The following is a 10,929-nucleotide window of genomic DNA, read 5'->3' on the forward strand; positions in this document are numbered from 1 at the left end:
CACCTAAGAGCTCCTATCTGACAATTCTGCTAAAGAACAAGGTAATTAATTATCACACCAGAAAATATGGCACCGGTGCTCCCCTTTTGCAGCTTCTGCTGGGCATTTCCACACTGGTTGTTCCAGCCCTCCCTGTGTGATATTTGACTTTTTGAAAGTGGCCTCCCAAATATAAATGAATATTTCAGATAAGAATTAAAACCTGAATATGAATATGTTGTTGAAAGGCCACTGTTTAGAAAAGATTTTAGGGTAAAATGGAGTATTAAGGTTAACCTCATACTGTATGAAGTGATAAACATCTTCTTCCCGTGTCCCAGTTCACCATGGGTTCCCTTTCCAAAGCTTGCTGGCTGCATTCTGAGAATGAATGTCCTCCACACATGGAAATTGTTTTCTAAGATGGAGCTGTCCAGATAGCTGGAGTTAAGAGGGCACAGTACTTTTAGAGGGAGATTTCTGATAACAATATATATATATATATATATATTCCATTTTATGAGTAAACAGTCAGATCTAAACTCACAGAACACCATAGAAATCTCTGGTTTTCACATGTTAGTAGTTTCTTATTCTGATTGACATTAGGTCTCACAGTACATTAAAATATGCAAATGTTATAAGACTTTATAGGTACATCTTTTAATACTACACTACCCATGAAAGCATATCTACGAAGTAATCTGGTGAGGCACTGGCACTAAATAAAGAAACACATTCAATTCAGATTTTTCTGTTGAAATAAATACAGCTTGAACACATAATACATATATTTTACAACTATATGTTAGATAGGTAATAAAAACCCCCATCTTTTCCATGCCCATTTTGTGTGTGCAAGGCTGCATTTGTAAAGGCAAAAAAAAAGAAGGCCCCATCTATGTACCTCTGCTGAAACACTTTCAGACCGTCTAGTATAGGGCAGGAAGAAGGTACATTTGATTCAGATTTGCATTTCTGAAAATCTGAATGTTGATGCAAAGCAAAAAATGGGTGTGAGCTTTAACAGTCAGCTCCATTACTCGGTAAGATTTAAGTGCCTAAATGTCTGTATGGATCTAGTTTGCACAGTGTCATGAACACTGTTCTCATGTCTAAACTGTTTCTCAGTGCAGAAAAATCAATAACAATGGCCTTGACTTTAGACATTTCAACAGGAGTTTGAACTCCCAGTCATTCCTTCTTAGGCTAATAGGAATTTGTGAGGAATTAGCACGTTAATTCTGAGAATTTCCTATTTCACTTAGGAGATCTGTCATCTTGAATGACTTCTGAACGTCAAGGCTCTCGTGCTTTACTGTGCTGTGCTATCAGAGACATTTATCAGCTAGTGGAAGACAGGACTTAGTTCAAAAGCTTTGCTACATGTTTCGACATTTGAAAACAAATTTAGTAACAAAAATCTGTTACCAGTTCTGTTTCAGAAGGCTATCCACAAGGATGACTTTGCAGTTTGCTGAACCACTCCGTGTATGAAACATTTAATAAGTGGGATAAAAAGTAAGACAGGAGTGCTAAACTGGAAAGAAAAATAAATAAAAACCAGCCTAAATATAGAAATGTTTCACTGATTGTAGCACTATTAATATGCGTGGCAAGAAAAGCAATAAGTTCCCTCCTTGTCTTGGTGTTCCAATTGTCCCCTTCTTTACCAATTCTTGTCACTGCAGCTCAGCTCAATTGTTACAGAGCTTTCCCCATAATGCTGTGATTTCAAAGTAATGCCTGACTACATCCATAAATTACCAACAGCTACACATGCTCCTGCATCTCTGGGGGAAACTAACCAGACAGTTTACGTAAGAATGTTTTGCACATGGGAAAATGACTGTAATAAATAGATGCAACTTAAACTTGTTGGTCAATTCCTTTTTGTTTTATGTGTCTGAACTGTTCAGCTCAGACAGGACAGCAATTGCAGGCAGAATGTTCAAGGAGAACTCTCTGCTCAACATCTTAAAGATCTCCCTGCTAACCTTGATGTTTACTTTTGCATTGACATTTATATTGATAAAGGGACCTGTCTAGTGATCAGAGTTCTAAAATGGATGCTTTCTGTATAATAAGTAATACAGAATATGTTCTATATGGTATTTCAGACATCAATACTGCCATATAAATATACATTATGAAGATGCTTACTTCATGGTGGCAAGCAATGTTCTAGGAAGAGAGAAAGAAATTCACACAATGGCAAAACTGTAAACCCAAGGAATTCCTAATGAGTGTACAGTAAATAATAGAAACAGATGAGAAAAATGGGAAAATAAATGCAGATAGATTTATGGCAGTGCTAACAGATTGAATGAAATGTGGTGGAAAATGCAACAAATTGGGAAATAAATATTGAACTTCTCAGCTGCTCAGATGGATATGACTAATATTTACAAATTGAGAATGTATGTAATTCAAAGCAGCTTGCAGACGATAGAAAAGACAAGGCTTTTAGTAAGCCCTTTACCAGGTAGCAGGCCACTCTGATCCCTGAGGTGTTTTGACTTGATCTGCTAACTCATAGACTACTCTGACTTAGGATTTTACTTCATTTTACATTTCCCAAGGGACGTTTTACATTTTCACAGTGAAGAGGCAAAGTATGCAAAGGTGATATCATAAACATTCAAGAAACAGAGTTTAGCCTGCTTCACTATATTAATATAGACATTTTAATAAACTCATTTATAAACGATCATCTGTAATGCTACTGTACAATGCATAAAACCTAATTAACCATAGTGAATCTAATGGCACTTCCACTGCCAGTCAACAGAGCTGCACTATATGATGCAATTATTACGTGTGCTATTTGCTCTATACACAAATTAATTGACATTTTGGATGCTTGCTACCATGATCCTGTTACAGACTGCACTAGAAATAAAGTAAAACACACACCAAATGGAATTAAATCTAAGTGAATAACGTAATACTAGCCTCAGTCCATTTCTCCCCAATCAAAGATGTAATAGGTTTTGTAATACTAATTATTAATGACTTGCAATTTGTTGAACAGATCTTTAACAGTTGAGTTAGGCTACCCACCAGCCTGTAATTTTCAAATTATCTTTTAATTTACTGGGATTACAGATTTTAATATGTGATGAAGTTTCTTTCGAAACACTCAAGCACTTAACAAATTTGGGCAATACATGGTTCCTGTATCCCGCACCTGCAGCCCTACTGAGAAATGATTATTTTGATTCTATTTGGTAGCAGGTCACTTAAATAGTATAAACATCTCTAAACCCAAATAAAAGCCCAATGGTTCTGCCAAAAATTGTGCAAATGGTTAAGATGAGTGCAGAGAAGATGCTTGAGATGATGAAGTAACAGCAAAGTCCAGAAGTAGTGTGGTTAGACAACTTTTAAATAATTATTTCCTCTCCCATTCCTACCCCACGGGACTTACCTAATGACACAGAAACACGAGCAGAACATCTTGGTGTCACACGGTGAGACACTGAGTGTAGCAGGGATTGGTTGTACCAAAGATGACAGTCCTCAAGCATTTGAACCTCCAGCTCCACTGAATGGCACCGTTAGAAGCAGTTTCCCCTCCTGGCAGACACGAGCAATTATGAGTGGTAACAAGGTCAAAACACTTTGCTGAATAATAATTAAATAAGCTAATTAAATAATACTATTAAATAATACTTTTTGACTGGGACACAAATTTGTCCTTATATCTCTAATACTTACTTCAGCTTACCACTTATTACCATTTTTATTATTTTAATGAAGAGAAAAAATGTCATATTCTTGCTAATAAAGTGATTTACAATATTATACATGTTTTTGCACTTTCCCAGAATTTTTTGTTTCTTGATGCAGAGTAGAACTGAAATTCTAGCCTGTATAATGAAACTTGCTCATACTAAATTAGGCTTTTTGTTTTACTCATACAAAGCACAAGGACAGAAGGCAAATTGTGGGACACCAAATAACTTGTTCATGAAGGAGTTAAAGTATTCATCAACAGGAGCACTTTGAAAACACAGGAAATTCTGATCCATCACTTAGCTGTAGGCTTATGCGACATTTACAACAAGCGTGTATATTTTGAGATAGTTGACAATGACATCTTTATGTTTTTGTTATCAAAGCTTCCATCTTACAATCCCCTTTGGTCCTCAGTATTGTTAAAAATGTGCCAGGGTTATGGCTGTTCATACCTTTCCTCTTCTAAGTGGTACAATGATCAGAGAAGAGCAAAGTTTTATGATCCCTTCAAGGTATTTGAAAATGACACTAAATGACGTTTATAAAGATTCTAAAAGTCAGAAGAGCTTTATTTTCTTTTTGAGGGCTTGTTCTCATCTTTTTGAATTGTGTTAGATGCCAATTCCTCCACTCTCTTTCTAGAAAAATAGGAAGCATAAGTTTCACAGGTCCCATAAATCTACCGATAGCACTTGCAGATCAGCCATTGTGGACTTTTTCTGAGTAACAGCTTTTCGCAGGACTTACATGGTATTAATCTTCAGAGCTTACTGCAAGCATTAACTGCTATATTTTTGCATCCTTGTGAGGAGCATCCCCATCTTACCAAGGAAAACTGAGGGAGATTAAATCAATTTACAGCCAGGCATCAATACAAGGAATTCATCCTACAACCTGGAAGGTTTAGAGGAATGAGTGAGGAGAGGGTTATTTTCTTCTGAACTGTTGCAAATGGAAATAAAAGGTCGTTTTGCACTTTGGCTGAGAAGTGCCACTCAGGCGGTCGCTATTGCAGTGTGCTGACTATCAACTGTACTTGTGCTGTAGGAGACACTGTTCCTCTGGAAGCCTCCTACAGAACAGCCTGAGTGCATGGTCGTTTTAAGCACATGAATAATTCCATTTGCTCAACTACTTTTGGGTTAGGGATAGGATTACAGTTAGGTTAGGGTTAGGGTTATGGGTTAGGGTTTTCCATGTGGGCCCAAACCTAAACAATATCCACACAAGGGAAGCCAGGGAACATCCTTTAGATTCAAGCGCAAAGCTCAGGAGAGAAAAACTTCAAATCAGTTCTCACCTTTCCCGCTAGGCAGTCAGGAAGGAAAGGATGTGCGCTCAGAGCTCCTGTCTTTCCTACCAAATGCCCTGCTGGCAAATTTCAGCACATTGGAAAAAGTGCCTATTACATCCTATCCGGAACACCAGTTCCCAAAGCAAACCACTCTGAGAGCAGCATAGCCTGAAAAGTTACAGCATATCTGCCTTGACTCACACATACGTAATATTTTTCTGATACTGCAATCACCATTACTCTATTTGGCATAAGAAATTATATTAAACAGGCACCAGGTGACAACTAGCTGTCAAAATCTATAATGAGGAACCAGTCAGATCCATATCAGAATAATTTTCAAGATGTGTGTTCTTTTTTTTTTTTTAGATTGAGATGACAAAGAATCCTCAATATCAAAAAAGAAATATTGCTTTTGATCTTTTAATTAATCCAAACTTGTAAAAGAGAAGATGGAGGCAGAAAAACAGAAAGCAGGAAGTTCTCTTCACTGCTTTGCAGTTACTGCAGATGGCATTAGAAATAGTCAAAACCATAGGGTGACATGCTGAGGTACATGACAGCAACTTTATCTCCCTTTTACCAAGCAAAGCTGCCTGGAATGGTGCAGAAATGGTCTTGCATGGATTCCGGGACAAGATCTAATTGCAAGTAGTGTGCTAAACCAGCCTGTCTGTGGTCGTTGGGCCAAGCGTGTAGATAAACAAAAGGGGACACAGAAATGAGTATAGACCAAATCCTCATTTGCCAGAATGACCCTGCTGGATCACCAGGAGTTTGGCACAACTTGTATCAGTCCACAGGGCCTCTGAATTGAGTCAAAGCCAAAAACTAGATTAAAAGAATGTCCTTTCTCATCATCCACCACTCTTGGACTACACTGCATTCAATTTTTACAAAAACAACCCCCCTCCACATCCTGTTCTTTTATCTTTTTGATTATTTTTAACAGGCAAGCTCGCTAATATACTCCTGGCTGTGGGAAATAAGAATACTACAAGGACTGTAATCACTGCACCACCTGAAGTCAATTTTATCTGCTGACTTTGATACTAGCAAAAAAAATCAGTTTTCCCACCCTACATGCCTACTCAGAAAAACCTATTTCTGTGGGTGCAAAGCTGCCAAGACTCTCAAAGAACCTACTGAGGCTTATTGAGGAGCTGCAAGATAGCATGATGTTTTAAACACTTTTGTGACTAATTTCTCACTTCCAGAAAAGCTAAATCAGTTTACATATGTCTTTTTGAATTAGAAGAATTTTATTTCACTAATACTTGTTGTCTTAACACTGTTTGCTGGAGTTCAGACATGAAAAAGGGATTTGGACTGAAAGTAATTCTTTATGATAATGAATAGCCTGACTCACAGGAAAAACACATTGATTGACTTAATAACTAACTGCCAGTCATTTTCCTTGTTCCTTTATTGGGGGTGTTTTTAACTTCAAATAAATTGCATCATTATCTCTACCAGTAAAACGTAAATTCCACCTCCGTTTTGATAAAGACCATCAATACAAGAAAAGAATTACCTTAATGTCCATTGCTCTGATGGATTCTTAGAGGCTGTTTTTTTACAATGATATGTTAAATTTTTTATCAGTTTCCTTAGTGAGGTCAGCACTATTTATAAGCACTGAAGATATTAAGAGAAAATACAAGAAAGCATGGCAGTAACAATATAGGGAACAGGAACACCAGAAATTAAATGGCACTATTATCGGTGAGTATTAATTTATAGTTATATTCTCAGCAACTCACCTGTTGCTAGTGGCTTTCTGATGTGAACTTGCTAAACCTCTGAATCAAGAAGGCACTTGAGCATCTTTGGAATTCAAGCAGGGCTACCTAAAAGCTTCAAACGAGACATATGACTATAAGGACTGAGTTCAGGCACAGACAAATAGGAAACTGTGATGGACAGAGGACTGCTGACAGTGAGCGAGTCCCAACAACACTCAAGGGGAGCCTTTGAGCCCCAACCTCCTTGGTTCACTTGGACCTCCAGGGCAGTACGTCCCATGCATCACGGAATCACAGAACGGTTGGGCTTGGAAGGTACCTCTGGAGATCATCTAGTCCAAGTCCTAGTTTTTGCAATTTATTATTATATTTTATGCCTCATCTGAGCTTATTTGGAACTTACATGGAAAGACATTTCAATGCACAGTCTAAACACAAAAGCCCTTTTTGTCTTCTACAAACAATTCAGTTAAATGCAACGAAAAACTACCTGTGCAAGTTCTACCTGGAACATAAATGTAAATTCAGAAAAACCTGAGAGAAAGAGCAACAGTGTTATATTTATGTGATTTATGACAGCAAGGTTCAATAATATCACAATGTTAATGTATCCCAAGCAACCACTTTCATTTCGACAGCGGTTAGGGTCCAGTTCTGGTAACAGATTGATAAAGTCCCCTGAGCTGGACACTAACAGACTGCTGGTTTTGGATGATCTTCAAATCCCCATTTGGATTTGGAGACCCTTGAGCTTTCTTCCACCAGAGTGAATCGCAGCATTGGCCCTTTCTTTTGACCTGGATTTCCCATTGATGTTGGTTCACACTTACATCCTGGGCTGTTCCCAGTGGCAATCCAGCAGCTGATTCACAAGCTCTTCCATCAGCTCTGCCATGGGGCCAGCAGCCCATGGGACCGGGGAAATCAAGTAAGAGCAGGAACTGTTCCAGCTCTGCCAGCTTAATTGCTGGAAACACGCCATGAGTTTCAGACAGCTTCAATAGCAGGTCTTTGCTGGTCTGACTTATTTTGACAGAAATGAGCTAGGGAGCACACAGGCAACCTGCTGTACCAGATCAGTGGGAACCTACAGCAGTGACGAAGGGCAGCAACCTCTTCCATCGACACGGGGTAAGCTACAGATCAACCCATTTTGCTCAGAATTTGCCCAGTTCAAAACTATTTCTACAATTGATCTTTTCCAAGCTAATTTTGAGTCAAAAGAGTCAAAATGCTGGCCCCTGTGAGAAGGTACAAACCTTAATCCTGCTTAACTGAATTGGAATGTGGTATGTTAGTATAAAAACCTTTCAGCATGTGGACTTCCTAAGTACTTTTTGAGCTCTGCTCACATAGCTTAGCCAAAAAGGCTTTCTCTGTAAGTCTGGCCTGAAGAAACTAGGTGTCCATCTTGTAACTAATACATTAGGTACTTTTAAACTCTGACAGAAGACCCAGCTGCAGCTTCTACAGAGTAAAATCCTCACAATTAAAATATACAAACATCCTTGAGAGACCTGTCTAAAATCCCTGTGCAGTCATTTTTACCTCTAGGCACATGAGTAGACCAATGACTTCAGTACAGCTTAAAGGTTGGCAAGATTAAGTTTAAGAAGTTTAGCCAACTGTATAAATATGAATGGCCCTCAAATACATGCAGCAAATATCAAACCCCTTCATTTTAGTGAGTTACAGAAGGAGTTTTGAATGGAAACTCACCCAACTAAAAATTGATGCTGCAACCAGCATTTTTGTCTGTTTTGAATTTAAATCTACACCAATGTACATAGGAGACTTATGTTCTGCTTCTACCCCAAATACACCCTGCTAAATTAAACCACTTCCCTTGGGATCAAATATACTGTGCAAATTCTACAGCAAAAGCCTGATCCAAAACTCATCGAAGTCTGCAGAAATATTCCAATTGATTTCAGTGGGTTTTGGAATAGGCGCATATTGACATCTATTCAGCTTTATTGAACTAAGCTTTCCCGTGGAGATGCACAGCCAATATGGCCATAATGACTTCAAAACCAAGCCTTAAGGCCACTGCCAATCGAATAATACCACTGCAAGTAAATGACAGCAGAATGAACTCATTATTATTTATCTACCTTTCTTTTAAATGTGTATTTTCTGAGCTCACTATTGTATTTTCCAGGTGGAGAAAACTTGGTTTGCCTTTGATGCCTCATAGACTTTTCAGTCCAAGTCACAAGCTACTTATTTATCACAGGCCACTGAATTAAGTATAAAGTTTGCATGAGTACAACAAACATACCACACTAAAAAGATGCACAAAAACGGATGTATTTTGGAGTTTTGTCTGCTAGAAGCCAACAACAACTGCCTATTTTTTTCCTGCCATTAAAGTTCCACTGGCATTAATAGGAATAAAACATGGGCTTGCCTATTAGGATTTCATATTTTCTCTTGTCACTGAATCAATTATTTGCTGGCTTAATGGACAACACACCTTTTTACAACAGGTCATCTCACTTGCTTGAGACATTAATTTTCCCCACATGTAATGCCATAATTCCAAGGAGACTGGTTTAGGAACAAGGATGTCTGTGTAAACATGAGCATAAAAGATAAGGGTCTCTGCAGGTTTATTATGTCCTGGATTGTTATGTTATCATAAGAAATTAGTTGACAAATCACAAAAGATAATTTATAGTCAAATCCCTGGAAAATGAATGTTTATCTGTTTGAGTAAAGGAGTTTAGTAAACATCAACGGAAACATTTACGGAACATTTCCTAAAGCGTGCTTAAATACATCTAAACTACAGAGAGAGGAAGCCACTCATGCCTGTTTTAATACCAGAGTAGAATTTATTAACCTGCATTTTAAGAAGGCATAGAGAAGATAATTGCACATACTGTTTTGCATTACTCTGAAAACACAGAACACTCAGCAAACAGGGTCCCAGATTCAATAATAATTGTTTCTTCTGCTGACTGGAGCCTTCCTTTGACAACATGATCTCAAAGGAATGATTCAGAAGGACTCCTTGCAGCCCTTGTTTCATTAACTTTTCAGGAACCAGATGCAAATCATATTTCAACCTCTTTAAAAATCCATACCGGTTTGGTGCTTCTGGACAACTCATTCAGTGCCCAAAGGCATATCTGTGTAATGGCACAGCTGATAAATGCCTGCTCACTCTCAGGCTGCCTTAGTTCCCTAAATCCTATGTATTTCATTTTGCCCAAAAGGGATAATTCTCAATTGCCTAAACTTATTCAAATAACACTCAGCATTCTGCAACCCGATCAAGGAAAGAAATCCCTCTTGCTGCAGTCTCACTGTTCAATGAAAATTCATCATAAAATATGGGAATTTAAGTTATTTGTCCCTAAAACCATGAATGACCCTAAAACCATGTGCCTCCTGTCCAGCCTCCCTGTTGTCACTGGGCAGATGATGGCAATTAGTTTGTTAAAATCCTGACTCTGTTTATAACCGATGAGGAGAGATGGAGCAAACATCAGCAGAGACTGCTGCAGTGCAAAGAGCACTCACACTACCCTGAGAACTAACAAAATGAATACAAGAATCATATTGACTACTAAGTGCCTGCAGTCCAAGTCTTCCTTTTGCATACTGGTGATTTTATCCCATCCAGTTGCTTTGAAGCACTCAAGAAATCTGATCTACTACAACTACACATCGTCAGGATAACTTGAAACCTATGACTCCTACACATTTATCAGACCCGATGAAAATAACAACCTAGGCTGTGGTTTCTTCTCTGACAGATCCTCTCATTCCCCATTCACAGATCCAGGAGTCCTCATTCTGGTAGAATCCAGGCAAAGGTGCATTTTACAAGTATGTTATGGGCTGGAAAACTGTTTATTAACCCACCTGTGTTGAATCTATTATGCATGCATCACCCACTGAAGTATTTGTAATATGACCTCTGCCAAGAGCTGGGCTACCAGTTTGAAACCCAAAGCATCTCCCTCCTCCCTGTGCCTTACAGTGATCAATGAAGGCACCCGCAGCTGAAGCAGTTGCAGCATCACCTTTTCACACCTGCCCTGAGCCGGGATTTTCGTTTGCAGCCCAAAGCCCCTGTCCCCTCCCTTCTTTCACGACAGACCGAGCCACCCGCAGGGCGCTCCGGCCCGGGACAGCCCCCTGCCCACCTACCGGCGCGGT

General features: G+C 38.8%; 1 long non-coding RNA gene across 1 annotated transcript in view; it reads right to left on the minus strand.

Annotated features, from left to right (window-relative positions):
* Window positions 1-7,422, minus strand: part of LOC110359287 (uncharacterized) — a 64,890-nt gene extending 57,468 nt beyond the window's left edge. The window contains exons 1-2 of the long non-coding RNA XR_002414351.2: window positions 6,778-7,422; window positions 3,410-3,558 (exon numbers count right to left, since the gene is read on the minus strand). This is a non-coding gene — a long non-coding RNA (uncharacterized LOC110359287). The remainder of the gene's footprint in view (window positions 1-3,409; window positions 3,559-6,777) is intronic.
* Window positions 7,423-10,929: the final 3,507 nt, after the last annotated feature.

Source organism: Columba livia, chromosome 18, assembly GCF_036013475.1.
Source record: "Columba livia isolate bColLiv1 breed racing homer chromosome 18, bColLiv1.pat.W.v2, whole genome shotgun sequence".
In the NCBI taxonomy this organism is placed as follows: Eukaryota; Metazoa; Chordata; class Aves; order Columbiformes; family Columbidae; genus Columba; species Columba livia.